Raw genomic sequence first — 15,277 nt, forward strand, 5'->3', positions numbered from 1 at the left:
TGGGTAACTTCAATATAACAACGTGACAGAGAGACAAGAGTTCAGATGTTAGATGCTAGGGGAGCGAGACTGCAAGATCATAGAGGTGATTCGAGATTCTGTCATTGGGCTCATACTCTCTGAGAGCCTGATGTGATGCTGATCGACTGATGACCTAAGGACGAAGACTGACTCTGATGCTGATCCATACCGAGGATCGGTAGATATGACAATATGACTGAATTATATTTTTGTGCCTTTCCTTTCTAGGTACCAACAGGACTGTCTAAATAGTACTCTTTCCTGTTTCAAAATTGTTTTTGCATGAAGTCCCACGTGCTGATGCTAATGTGGGTTAGATGAGGTTTTCCTTACATGACATTGACAGATTGAGAGACAAATGGTTGACGGACTTTTTCGCTGAACTCTATGATTAGAAAAGATCTATTGCCTTTGTTTCTTCTGTTGACCTCTGCTAATGCTTTAGAATACGCGTTGATGCAAATTTTGATTAGATTATGTTTTTCGAGTCTTCTAATAAATTAATACAGATTTTTTAATAGAATTGAATTGCGTTTGAATTAATGTCATGATTTTGTATTGTAACTAATAGGGAAATGAAATCACTAAAACATATAACGAGTTGTGGTTCTTCATTACTGAAAGGTCATGGTGTGATGTTATTGATTCTTATTAATGATGACTAATATTTATTGAGTTTTGTGTATTGACTATTGGGAAACACTGACCATACCATAGCTAGAATACTCCATGCAAATCAATAGTTTCATCAACCTATGCGTGTCCCCTTGTAAGTTTACTTATTAAGAACCAGGCGCGCTATCAGGTGCATCTACAAAATGTATGGTCTTCCTGGGCTGAGAGAAGGGGAGGTAGGGCACCATTGCATCTGTAAAGGCTATGCCCTGGCCTCACACAAAGGGCTTGTATACCCCCAACTGATGTCTGGAAGAAGCACTTTCCTTTGAGGCACACCGTGCCTTATGAGCACGTCATGTGTGCCGTAGTGCCTGGGGAAGCACTTGTCTGAAGGAGGGAATCACCTCCAGGACCCGGACATTCAAAAAACCCAAGCCCATTGAAAGCGCACCATGTCCTGTGCCCCTGGGGCACAGTAGAGGGAAGAATGAAGCGAGCGCGCTCCTAACAGTGTCTCTGGGGAGAAGAATGCTCCGAGGAATGCACCCGGGGTGAAGCATTCTCTGAGGAGCACCCCTGGGCACCAGCTGGACCCACCTTTGGTAAGTCACAGCAGCGGCCCGGGTGGGCTGTTCTTTGGTTCACACACCACATCGGGGTTGTCTGAGCAGGGAGAAGGCCTCATTGGAGGCCACCTCACACCACCGAGGCCCCAGGGTGGGGTGGAAGCCTTGACGGAGGCCCCCACCCCACTGGGCCCCCACAGTTGCATAGGAGCCACAGGTGAGGCAGAAGCCTCATCGGCTGCTCTCCATACTGCTGGCCCCCTTTGTTTGGCCACACAGGAGTTAGGGGGTGGCAGCAGCCTCATCAGAAGCCCCTGCCCTGCTGGGCCCCTGTCTGTTGTTCTTCATCCCCCCAGAAGGGCCGGTCATGCCCTGGTGTCCCAAAAGGCCAGGGAGCACCCCAGTTTGGGCACTGGTCCCTGGAGGCGGCCCATATCCAAAGACGGAGGAGGAGTGTGATGCTGAACCCTCCCCTATCACTTCACTGGTCCCCCTCTAATTTTGCACTGTCGAGCACAGGGAGGGCCTCATGCCAGGACTGGACAGAGGAGGATCTATTAGGGGTAATGTTGTTCCCCTGATCTGATCGGTATATTCTGATGTTCCTTTTCACAGGACTTTATGCTGTTGTGTTCTTATGATTTGCCATGTGGTGTATGATGCTCTTGTTGTGGGCAACAATGATAATGTGCTTTTTCTTTTGCACCATATGCCATCTAATGTTCCTTTTATGGGCATCTACGCTAATATGTTTTTCTGACTTGCCATGTATTTACTAATGTTCCTGGTATGGGCATTTATGAGGATCTTTTGACGTGCAATGTTTTTCCTGACTACTGCTTATGTTGCAGAATAATGATCTGTGTGCTATATGTGACTACTGCTGGTTTCTGCAGAGTAACAGTACTGTGTACCGTTCTGACAACTGCTTGGATAGCAGGGTATTATTGACATGTTGTGTTTCGTCTAATGATCTAATGATGTTGTGTACAATACAGTTTATTTTATATAACTTGGTGTTGCTTATTTCCTTTGTGGTGGGGACAGTGCGTCACATGTGTTGTGTGTGTTGTGCAAGTATTTTACACATTGCCTCTGGGTTAGGCCTGACTGCTTGTGCTAAGCTACCAAGGGGTGAACAGGGGTTTTCTTTGGTGTGTAACTCCCTCGTCCTGACTAGAGTGGGTGGGTTCTACCTGGATTAGGTGCATACCCAAGCCAACCAGAAACCCCACTTCTAACAATAATCCAATTTCTTATATTGGTTTGTCGGTATTTTCAAAAATTATAGGTACAATGACAAGGAAAAGGCTTGGGGAGTAGCACTATAAATGATTTACCAGTTATCTTCATTACACTGAGTAATTCCTTCCCTCATTCAGTCCTCATCTTCCTGCCCAGGAATCACGGGGGATGGTATAGGTCACTATGGTTCAGAAAAAATGAAAAGAAAATACCACTCTTATATATGTTGTCAAGTACATCCAGCCAAAGAATCCATAGGAAAAATATCACATTTCCAATTCATGTGTGTTTGGAAGTGAAGATATACCTCATGATCATAAACACTGTACAATTGAGACAATATCTGGTCCTTAGTAACATAATGGAATATGACAATATGACAATCTTTCATCTCTGTTCCTTTTAGGATGCATGCTTAAAAATGAGGAAGTGTCACATATGGTATAGAAATATTGAATATAAAACTTATAAACCAGTTGACATTAATTTCCTCACCATCATTCCTGTATGTTAAACACTTGCGGTGTTGTCTTGTGGTTTGCTTCCACTTCTGAAAAAGTATAATAATGACTACTTTCCCCAAAACAAGCATTGGCAAAGCCAATAGGTTTCGCCTATACCACAGCTATTAGCTTTGCCAGTATGTTTTAGCCAAGTTGTACACCAGCATGGCTGCTGTTTGGCATGGCTAAAAGTTAGTGGATTAAAGGAGAGTGGAGTAAAGTGTCATAAAGTGGAGTACAAAGGAGTGTTATGGAGTGGTGTAGAGAGTCGTGGAGTGTTGTGTAATCGCATAGTGTGTTGTATAGTTGAGGAGTGGACTGGAGTGAAGTGAGGTGAAGGTTAGTGTCATGGAGTGGCATTGAGTAGAGTGGTGTAGAGTGTTGTGGAATGAGTAGAGTGTCATAGAGAGGAAGGGCGTAAAGTTGAGTGACGTAGAGTGGAGTGGAGTGTCAGAATGGAGCAAAGTGTTGTAGATGGGAGTGGCATAGAGTGTTGTGGAGTGGTGTAGAGCTGCGTGGAGTAGCATGTATGGTGTTGCATAGAGTGGAGTAGAGTGTTGTAGAGTAGAGTGACATAGAACGGAGTAGATTGTCACAGAGTGGAGTGGCATAGAGTGGATTAGAGTGTTGTAGATTGGAGTGGCATAGTGTGTCAGAGTGGCGTGGCATAGAGTGGAGTGGAGTAATGTAGAGTGGTCAAGTGGAGTAGAGTGGATCAGTGTGTTGATGAATAGAGTGCAGTAAAGTGACATGGAGTGGCTTAGAGGGAGTCACATAGAGTGTCATGGAGTAGTGGCATATAGTAGAGTGGAGTGTTTTGCAGTGGAGTAGAGTGTCAGAGTGGATGAGAGTTTAATAGACTAGAGCACCACAGAGTGTATTGTGGAGTGAAGTGTCATAGAGTGGAGTAGAGTGTACTAGAGTGAAGTGGTATAAAGTACAATGGTGCAGAATACATTGGCATGGATTGCACTGGTGTTGAGGAAAGTGGTGTAGAGTCCACTGCAGTAGAGTGCAGTGACGAAGAGTACAGCGGTGCAGTTTAGATTGCAGTGGCATATAGTGCAATGGCATAGAGTGGAGTAGAGCAGGGTGGAGTAGGTTGGTGTAGAATACAGTGGCATATAGTGCAGTGGTGTTAGAAGATTACCCATTAAATCAAACTTCCACAGGAGCAGATGCCTTTTTCCCAACTCCCTCCAACAGATGCAAGCTCAGACTTTAACTGATTATCTGAACCCTGCATCTGCTTGGGGGGAAAGGGGAATGGAGAGACCACCTCCAAGACCAGTTCCAGCCTGTGTTTCCCACTTGAAGATATGATATTCAGTGTGTGTCTCTGAAAACCTGCACCTTTCTTCTTATTAGGATTTCTTTAAAGGAAGGATTTGCAGTCGGGTGATAAGAGCATAGATAAGTACATTCCTACTGGGCATTCAACTGTTCAGCCAGTCACATTCACCCAATGCTATAGTTCTTCAATAACTGTCTCTAGGAATGAGTCTGAGCAATGAGGTCTTTCTCTAAGACTGAAAAGTCCTCAAAGCAAAGAGTTCTAGAATGCATATGTACATATATATATATATATATATATATATATATATATATATATATATATATAGATAGATAGATATATATTGTCAAGTCTGGAAATCATAAAAAAGGATTTCTTTCTGCAGTTGCTTGAAGTTCTGTTATGCCAAAACACATTCTCCTCAGAAAGCCAGTTGTCAGAAGAAGGAAAAATCCAGCTTCTTCTAAAGGGAAAATGTAGCTGGTTTGCACACCATAACAAGAAAATGAATTCATTAGTCAAAACTCAAAGAATTCTCTAAGAAACGAAGGGCATCTGGAACACTGCTCATTCTCCTCAGGATGACAGTTGAAGTGCAGGGCTCCCAGAGAGAAAGAGCTGGAGGGAAGCTTCAGCATGAGTCTAAGGTAGAAACACTAGAGCGCTGACCTCACAAGTATTTGCGGCCACCATCTTGAGTGGCAGTTAAACCTGAAGAAGCTAGTTCTAAGAACAGCCTCAGCAAGAGCCACCAGGAGTGAGGATGCAGCTGCAACCAATGTGGGTACAAGGAAAAGGGGAATTGTTTTTGCTGAGGGAAGAACTTAATGCTGTCAATAGTTTTCCTGACAAGTGGTGTACAGTGCAGTGGCAGAGTAGATTGTTTCAAAGTACAGTGAAGTAAAGAGTGGAACGGTGCAAGGTAAAGCAGAGTAGAGAGGTGTAAAGTGCAGTGGCATAGAGTAGAGGGGTGAGACTGCAGTAGAATAGAATGCAGTGGTGCAGAAACAAATCTGAGTTGCTTAGGGTGGAGTGCATTGGCATAGAGTGCTGTAGTGCGGCGTAAAGTTGAGTGGTGCAGAGTAGAGTGCAATGGCATAGAGTGCAGTGGCATAGAGTGTGTTAGTGTAGAGTGCAGTGGTGTATTGTAGAGTGTTGTAGATTAGTGTATGGTGGAGTACAGTGCAATGGTGCAGAATAGATTGTCGTACAGTGCAGTGGCTTAGAGTATATTGGTTTTGAGTGCAGTGGCCTAGAGTGCAGCAGCTTAGAGAGAAGTGGAGTGAGGCAGGGTATATTGCAGTGGCATAGAGTGGAGTGGCATAGATTGGAATGGAAGAGTGGAATAGAGTGGCATAGCATGCAGTGGCATGGATTAGATTGCTTCATAGTAGAGTGAAGTTGTATTGAGTGCAGTGGTGCATAGTGAAGCAACGTGGGATGGAGCGCATTGGCATAGAGTAGAGTGGTGTAGAATACAGAGGCACCAAGTGAAGTGGCGTAGCTTAGAATGGTGCAGATTTGAGAGCAGTGGTGTGGAGTGGTGCAGAGTAGAGTGGAGTGGGGTAAAGTGGAGTATACATGGTGTGGTAGCTCACTGCCATTACTCACAATACATCTTCAATTGAATGACCAATACATTTGCACAGACATACAATTTTACTGATAAATGCATACAGCGCAAGTTAGACTTGACAGCTTTAGGGTTGTTTCCCTTCCAACTTTTTGCCTAACTTCTCCATTTTTCTAATCTCAGTTTTGCTAGCTTTATGATTCAGTGCACTTTACCAATGTTAGCCAGTGGGAAAGTGCTTTTGCTTTCTCCCCTAAACATGGTAATATTTGCTTATCCCAATTGTCATATTTACTTTATTTATGAGCCCCTAGTGTAGTGCACTACGTATGCGCTGGGCCTTTAAACTAAATGCTACATGTGGGTCTACAACAATGATTGTGCCACCTACTTAAGTAGACCCCAAACCATGACTCAAGCCTGCCATTTCAGAGCCAGTATGTGCAGTATGTTGATCTGGCAAGATAAACCTCTTGTCAGGCCCAAAACTTCCCTTTTTATACATATAAGTCACCTTTAAGGTAAGCCTTGAATAACCCAGAGGGCAGGGTGCAATGTACTTTTTTTTGGTTTTTAGGTTTTACAAGCCCTGATAATACTGTAAGGCCTATTTCTCCCAAAGGATAAAATTGGGATTACTTTAATATATTTGTTTCTTATAGGTATAGGTCTCAATTAAAAAGAGATAAACTTTTCAAGTTTGGTGTCTCTGGATTCACAATGTTTAAATAGAAGTTCTGAAAATGTCACTTTAATAAAGTTGACATTTCCTTACTTTAGCCATTTTGTTCATGATGACTGTCTCTAAATACATGTCGGAGTTGGGTGAAAGCGAGGCTTAGTGCATTTCTTCTAGAAAGCCACACACTAAAGGAGCTAAGATGTGACTTGATGGGCTATCCACATCCTGATCGGCCATCCTGGGCAGGGTGGGAGGGAGGAGCTAGGCACAAACCCCACTTACACCTGAATAGGCTGTGTCCTGACCCCGCAAAGGGATGCATACCCTCTTGTAGTGGGTCTAAAGACAGAGCAGGAAGGTAGGACCTCTGTGCACTTCAAAGATCTTTCTTTGAAGTCTTCCCCACTTCATAGACACAACTGGGTGTAAGTACTGGACCTCTGACGCCACCACTTCAGTACACTTCTGGACCTGTGGATACTCTGTAAGGAAGAAGGACTGCTGTTCAGCTACAAGGACTGCCACTCTGCTATACTGCTATCCTGCTATATTCCTGCTTTACTGTGCTGACCTGATGCCCCTTGCCCAGACGTGAGAAGTACTGGACCTGCATTTCTCTACCCCAGAACCCAGAGTGACTCCAAGGGCCACCTGACTGATCTTCTGTTGTCTGAAGTCTCAGGGGCGTAAAAGACTTCCAACCTACCTGCATCTACATCTGAACTCTTCCATCTGTGAGTATGCTCTGCAAATGGTGCCACCCCAGTCCTGGATCCCTAGAAGTGAGGCCTAATATGCTTCTTTAGTCAAGCCATCTATCCTCATCGCAACCAGTGTGTCACTCAATACCGGTGCTTCCTCGTTGCTGTGTAAAATGGGCATAGCCTTCAGACACAGCACTTCACCTTCTGAAGTGATTTATCCTCTGCTACAGGAGCCGTAGCAAAACATCATATTCGGGACCAGCACATCGCCCTCAGAACAGACGCTTCGCCAACTTTGAGTGGAGAAAACTGGCACATCTCCTACTGTTGTGGGATCTGAACTGAAGCATCACCTGGACTGCACCTTGCATCTCCCTTCAACTCAAGGTACTTTAGTTCAGCAGGCCTAAGGGAGTCCCTGGTTCAGGCCCACACTCCATTGAAATCAGACTCAACTCTTGACTTTGTCTCAGTCCAGCGCAACTAGATAGCCCTGATTGTCACTTCTTGCATCTAAGTGCTTTTATACAGTTTATTCTTTGAAAAATAAGAACTCAAGATCTATGTATTGGATTCTTGTCATTTTGAGCTTGTCTTATTTATTAAGTTACACTATTTTTTATTTTTCTAACCAGTGTGTAATCATTTTGGGTGGTGTTTTCACTGTTTTACTGTTTGAATTGTTGCACAAATAGTGACTCTTAAGTTAAGCCTGGCTGCTATGTGCCAAGCTACCAGAGAGTGAGCATAGGTTAACCTAGAGTGTGTTTGTCACTTACCCTGAATAGGATTGTGGTTCTTGCTTGGTCAGGGTGCATACATCTGTCAACCAGAAAGCCAATTTTTAACAGCATACAAACGACAATGTGTGGAAATGTCATCACCTAGTGTACTGATTTGTTTTGATCGTATTAAAATATGTGTTTCCACTACACTTAAGAATGACCAAAAAGAGCTTCATGTGTGCTTCCCATACTCTGGAAAATCTGCACAGTTCATTTACAGACATTTACATTTTGTTTAATGCTAGAATAAAATACCATCATACAACACATCCCTGAGTAGTCAGCATAATTGTCACATAAATCCTCTCACTTTTAAGTCAGAGAAAGAAAAGTAAATGCCATGCTCCCTGGAAGAGAGAGCAGAGCCTGACATTTGACCTCTGTCTTTGAATGTACAGCAAAGTTGACGAGATAGGTTCAAGTTTAAAGGCTTATTTACAGAAATTCAGTTCTGGTGGAAGAATACAGTAAATAGAGTTTGGGTAAGGGAAGGGTTGAACTCAAGCTGGGCAGCCCAAATCAAATAAAACCAGCAAATACAAAGCAAATAAATATGAGTTACAAATCACAAACCCAATGGTAAACAATAGGTGGAATGCATTGCCAGTAAAACTTTCCAAATGTCCCCAAGATGTTGTTAGCAAACCAAACAGCTGCACTGTCTAAGTGGTTCAGACCTCATGATTCCTAAATAGTAGCTGTAAAATAGTTAATAAGATACTAATGCCAGGAGATTCACACACAGGAGTCAACAGTAGAATTCAGCCTCCAATCAAATGCCTGTGTATGTACAAGTGCATTCTAAAAGTCAGTATGCAAGAATCCAAGCTTCCACCAAGACATGCATGTGTCAGGTCAGAAACATTATGAAATCCTATTGCAAGGTGAAGTTATGAAACCTCTGACTCAAGGAGCATGTTCCTTTATACATGAGCTTAACACATTCATGAGCAAACTTGTTGCATGTTTCTAATTCACCCATTTGCCAATTTATTAAACACTGTTAACGGCTTTAACCTGGGCCAGAGAGAGTAATATCTCTAACTGACCATACCCTTCATACCCTTCAACCTCATTTAATTTCTAACCTTTGAGACGCCATTCTATTTTTATCTAATGTTCTTTCTTTTAGCCAGCCACTGGAGAATGTCTTCGAGTGCATCTTTCCCACTTTGGAGTATGTGGACTTGCTATTCAAATTGATGATAAAATCACCAAAGGTGAAACTCATGCATTCCGCTGTGAACATTGCTGTTGATTTACAATTGCAAAAATCTTTCTGATGTAGTGAGTTTCAGCAAGGAGACATGGCTTCTTAGATGAGTCTGGAGACACTAAGGGACATATTTATGAGCCCCTAGCGCCACCGGAGTGTCACTTTACTAACCACTTTTTGTGGCTTAACACCACCTTGTAAATGTGGCCCCTTCACAAGCAGCACTTTTAGAGGAAGGGGCATGCAATGGTTGTTGGTATGGGCATGCCACAACAACACCCACTGCATTTTGATACTTCTCCAGATCTATCTATTTTCGTAAACCTGAGGCAGTGCCAAAATCTAACAACGCAACAAGAAGGAATACTTTTATTCCTCCTCATTTTTTGCTTTTTTAATGTGTGCTGCTTTCTGTAGCATGCATAGAAAAAGCAAAATGACAGAAATGATTGTTTACGTTTGGGAATGTGTCCCATCCTGCACATAAACAATCTTTCAAAATGACAGTTTGGCACTTCTGCAGCACATACAGGAATGCCAAATCGCCAGTAGTGTTTGTTTCTGTGCAGGAAGGAACACCTCCCTGCACATAAACAATCAAACTCCTCAACGCAGATATCCTTGCACCATGGTTCATGGATGCTTGCTTTGACAATGGCAGCTAAATTTAGCACCAGCTCAGGGGGAAATGCAGGGTTGCACTGTATTCTATTGAATATGGCACAGTCCTGCATTTCTAGAGTGGCGCAGCACTGCACTGCCGATTTTGGCCCTGCACCACGCTGCGTCACTTTTTAGTAAATCTGGCCCTAAAATCCTAACACTGGGCATTGATTACCAAATGGGGGTGGGTGTCATCTTATGCAATGCTGACCTTTTCAGTACTAAAATCAACGTTTATCCTACTTCAAACACAGAAGCAAATAATCCCTCTCAAATGACCATACTACTTAAATTCGACTTTAGATGTTTGAAAATATTAAAAGCATGCAATTATGTATCTGTTATAACTGTTAAACGTCAATTTCATCTGGACCAATAAAAATGTGTTGCTATGAACTGTTCTGCCACGGTGACGCAGCTGTCCAATTATCCTGGTAATCATCGTTAAAACATAATTTGTTCAAGATTGTTATTGGATAGTTGTATGTACCTATCAGGCATCGTCAGAAGGTTCCCAAGTGCTGCCCAACTAAGTAGCCTTTATAAGTATTGGGTATTTGAAAAGTCACAAAATCACAAATTGTCTCCTCTGTAGTAATTGAGTCAGAATTGCATGAATTCTAGCAAGTTACATATTTCAATATCACTGCTAACAGAAGAACTGATGGCATAAGAGGGAAGAGGCAGAATAAAAAAAATGAACAATCTTAGAAAACAAATCTACAGTCACCAAAATCAACCTTCTTTTATGGCTATAAACATTTATAAACAACATCCAAACATAAAATGTGAGTGTTGAAGCTGCTTTGGTATTGAAAGTAAAATTGTAACTTTTATCTACTAGGTATCTAAAAAGATGTTTTTTGATGGTCAGGCACAAAGTTGATCCTACATTTCTTATTTGCCGCAGGACCGCCAAAACCAACACATAATTACATCAGTTGGCCTGCATTTAAAAGTCTGCACATCCCTCAAAAGAACTTCACGCTGCTTCTGTGTAGTACTAGATTGTTTTGGCTATATTCTGATTGTAAACTATTTAATCCGATCCGTATTAGGTTATTTCAAAAATGCAAACAAAACCCTTCATTCAAACGCTTTAATAGTTTATGCTATTGCCCCAAAACGTTATTACAGCGAATTATTTTAGCACAATTTTTCTTCAAAAGATATGTTTTGTGGGATATTTTTCCACAGAAAAGTCAAGGTTTTTAGAGAATTGTCTGATCTGTTTTGAAGGTACATAACTTACAAAATGTAAAATGAAAAAAGTCTGCGGCAGAGGGGCATGCAATGGGTGTTGGTTTGGGAGTTCCACCGCAAAACCCATTGCTTTTGATGCTGCTCCAGATTGACAAGAAATCATAAACCTGAGGCAGCGCCAAAAACTAACGCCACCCCAGGGTTGGAATTACCATGGCACAACATGGAGAAATATTTTTATGTCTCCTCGTTTTTTTGCTCATTCTATGTGTGCTGTATTCTACAGCACACATAGAAAGAGCAAATCACCATTAAAGATTGTAATTGTGCAGGAAGGTGTCCCTTCCTACACAAAAGCAATCTCCCCCGCAATGCAGCCATCATTGCACCATGGCACAAGGGTGGCTGTGTTGGTGCTAGGCAGCTAATTTAGTGCAGGGGAAACACTGGGATGGGCCCATATTGTTGTAAATACGATGCATCCTTGCATTTTAGAAAAGTCGGACCGCAGCGCTGCCAAATTTGGTTCAATGTCGGCCTCTGACATTTCCTCATAAATGAGGCCCTTAGAGGCATATTTACAAGCCCCTAGCACTACCTGAGCATCACTTTTCGCGGCACTCTGGTGGCTCTGTGCCCTTCTCCATATTTACTTTTTGTGACACTCCATTGGATCGGTGCCCTTCTCCTTATTTACAAGGTGGTGTTAAGCCACTTTGCGTGGCTTAACGCTGCCTTATAAATATGGGCCTCCAGATGCAGTTTTGTGCAGCAGTGGGGCATGCAATGGGTGTTGCTGTGGGTGTACCTATGCAACACCCATTGCTTTTGATGCTGCCCCAGATTTACAAGGATTTGTAAATCTGATGCAGCGCCAAAAACTAACACCAACCCAGGGGTGGCATTAGCATGGCACAACGAGGAGAAATACCTTCATTTCTGTGCGTTTTTGCTTTTTCAATGTGTGTTGCATTCTGCAACACACATAGAAAGAGCAAAATGCCATGAATGATATGTGTGCTGCAGTCTGCAGCACACATGGAAGTGCCAAATCGCCATTGTAGATTGTTTATGTTCAGGAAGGAACACCTTCCTGCACATAAACAATCATTTCTTTCAATGCAGACACCCTTGCACTATAGTGCAAGGATACCTGCGTTGGTGCTGGCAGCTAAATTAATCACCAGCACTAGGGGAAGCACAGGGGTGAGCAGTATTTTTGTAAATACAGCATCCCTGCGTGTCAGAAATGACGCAGCGCGCGGCGCTGCCAATTTTGGTTACTTGTAAAATCTGGTCCTTAGTGCCTTCTCACCTGACTTATAAAAGGCTACATTTCTGAAATGTTAAAATGCCAGAGTGGAACATTTTTCTCTAGTAGGGTAATTACATAATTAGCCGCCGGCAAGGAAGTTAATAAAAGTCACAAACTATGTCGAAGAGCCACATATCTCTTCGGAATCGTTCTCCTTTTTGAGTAAAGCTTATTTTAAATGTAAAAATAAAGTATTTTACCTTCCCCCACTCAAACCTTCCCTGCCCCTATTTAAGTTAGTGGTTGAAAATGAATTTGTCGATTGTTTTCCTACAAAACTTCATCTATGTATTTGAAAATTGTGGCATGTATGGTGATCAGCCACCTGCAATATAAGAGTGGGGACACTGGGATTCTTCCTTTGTCTGTAGCAACTTCACTTTGACACGATTACCCTCCATTCCGGGAACCCTGCTTTCAGGAAGTTAAGACTGTGGTAATCGAGAAAGTCCCTCAGAAAGTAAAGCTGTTCCATATTGCATAAAATGCTTCTGAGTTAAGGAGAGCTAGCCAAGAAATTAACAGGTGAGTCAAGCCGAGACTGTGCATGAGCTGATACGTGAAAATGTTTGCATCGCAAATCATGCAACAAACATCTCATAAAATATGATAAAGTCTCTTCAAAAATCAAAAAAGTATTTTTCTTGAGCATGGGGACGCTCCTACATTAATAAGCCACATTACATCACTACACTGAGAAATACTTATTAAACGTGATAACGAACCGGAAAACAAACAACCCAGGATCGGTTATGCGGTTATTAGGGCTAGCCAGGTATACCTTGGTTCTAGTGTCAGTGTCCTAGAGACCCATGTCTAGGCATTCCAATCCCACTTAGGGTGTCATAATAAAGCATACACTAAAGTGATGGATGGTATGCTTCAATTTATCCCAGCCACTTGTAATTACTCAGGCTGCATCCCAGTCCATTGTCATTTTGCACACCATGCCACTTCAGTTATGATGAAGCCATATGCAAATCAGTCTTGAACCTGCTTTAATGGATACAGTCCAGACTGAAGTGCCAGGCAAGGTCCTCCTGGAACTGGAACACAAGCAATCTCTATACTGTTTTTGTTCCCTTATTACGGCTCATCAACCACGTATACCTTGGTTCCAGTGATACAGTGTGCACGGGTTCCTTGTCTCGGAATACCAGTCCCACTTAGGTTGTCAAAGTCTTCCACTGTGAGCAAAAAAGAGGAATATTCAAATGTCTTCAAACAGAGTGTAATGATAGTTCTGTATTTTCTTCAGCACACATTGCTTGGCGTCACAAACCCTTCAGTTCACATTTCTTGACACTCATAATGCTGTTATTTGGATTAGAATGTTGAGGACTTAATCTTATGCTCTATTTCTTATAGTATAGGATTACTTTGCCCCTTTGTTGTGATGGATTGATTCTGAATGATTTGCATGGTCTTTGTGACTATTTAGGTATTAAATTATGATCAAACTACTTTAGGCTACTGATTAATGTGGACTATTCTCATTTATAATGACTTTGGATCACTAACCACTGATGTATTCTGAACTATGAACTTCTAAAAATTAGGATTATTTAAACATTATCCTCGTATAACTCTTCAATTATATATGGTGAATAACTTTGGTTCCGGATTAATTATATCCCTCACATTTTCATTTTGGGTTTGCGGTGATGCTTGTAAACTTGTGACTGGATAAATAATTATATATTCTTCTATGTTACTTGAGGTCTGAAGAGGTTTATGAGACAGAAGGGCCTCTAACTGACATGTGTTTACATATGATGTCAAGAAATGTGAACTGATGGGTCTGTGATGTGAAGCGAAGTGAACTAAAGAAAATAAAGAACAGCAGTTTGAGTATTCCTCTTTGTGCTCACAGTGTAAGACTTTTACTTATTGGCACTTTGTTCTGAAATCTTTAGAGGGTATCAGGTGGTCGTCCTTGTTGCAGTAGTGTGACCAAACTGGGGACTGTTGTGGGACTTTTTAGAACTGTGGGTGTTGTTGTACCAACACATATGCTCCGGCTACCTTTGGTTGTATCCATTTAGGTCCTCACACTTAAGCATACAAAAAGGTGATGGATGGAATTCTTTAATTAATCTCAGTAACTTGTAATTACTTAGGACGCTTCACAATCCATCGTTTCTTTGCACCCCATGTCATCCTAGTTTGAACTCAGCCAAATGCAAATCAGTCTTGGCCCTGCTCCTGTGGGAACAGTCCTGCCCAAATTGCTAGGCGATGTCCTGAACTGGAACACAAGCAAACCATGGCTCATTTTGCCATTATTATCCTAAATACACACTACAGATAATCAGGCCCACCAAAATGCAAATGCATTCATTAAGCATAACTCTAATGGGCATGCTTACTCCATGTAAAATTCAGACAGCAGTGTGTTCTGCAAAGAGCACTGACACAAAAGTCCTGTTCACACACCTTTTCCCCTGTGTCATACTAACTCTTATTGCATACCCATATGGCTTTATGCTAGTGGTGCACAAAGATTTAATTACACCCACATAGTTGGGCAGTGCTAGAAAACGTTGGCCTTGAAAAAAGTGGCAAAGTTTCTAGACTTTTTGAGGTGTAGTAAACAATCCTCACCTGCCCCCTCCGGCTGAGGATATTCTGTGGAAGATATTATTTTCAAGCCCTACCTTCAAATCCATCTCTGCTATGTGTCTCACATCTATGTTCGTACTTACTTGCCCTCTAGCAGCACTACTAATAAGCTGTGTACTTCCACCTGGTGTCTTAGCACTCTCGACATATTTTTCTTTTGACTATGCAACCATAATAATAACTCACATAATTCCTATTTTTCCACTCCTTCAGGTTAACACACACATGCACAGCTTGCAAGCAGAAGTAATATGAAGCTAGATTGCA

At 42.1% G+C, this 15,277-nt stretch overlaps 1 long non-coding RNA gene across 2 annotated transcripts in view; it reads right to left on the bottom strand.

Moving 5' to 3' along the window:
* Positions 1-15,277, bottom strand: part of LOC138302122 (uncharacterized) — a 314,660-nt gene that overhangs the window by 287,555 nt on the left and 11,828 nt on the right. For both annotated transcript variants that reach the window (XR_011205288.1, XR_011205289.1), the window contains exon 2: positions 2,546-2,631. This is a non-coding gene — a long non-coding RNA (uncharacterized lncRNA). The remainder of the gene's footprint in view (positions 1-2,545; positions 2,632-15,277) is intronic.

Source organism: Pleurodeles waltl, chromosome 6 (genome assembly GCF_031143425.1).
Source record: "Pleurodeles waltl isolate 20211129_DDA chromosome 6, aPleWal1.hap1.20221129, whole genome shotgun sequence".
NCBI lineage: Eukaryota > Metazoa > Chordata > Amphibia > Caudata > Salamandridae > Pleurodeles > Pleurodeles waltl.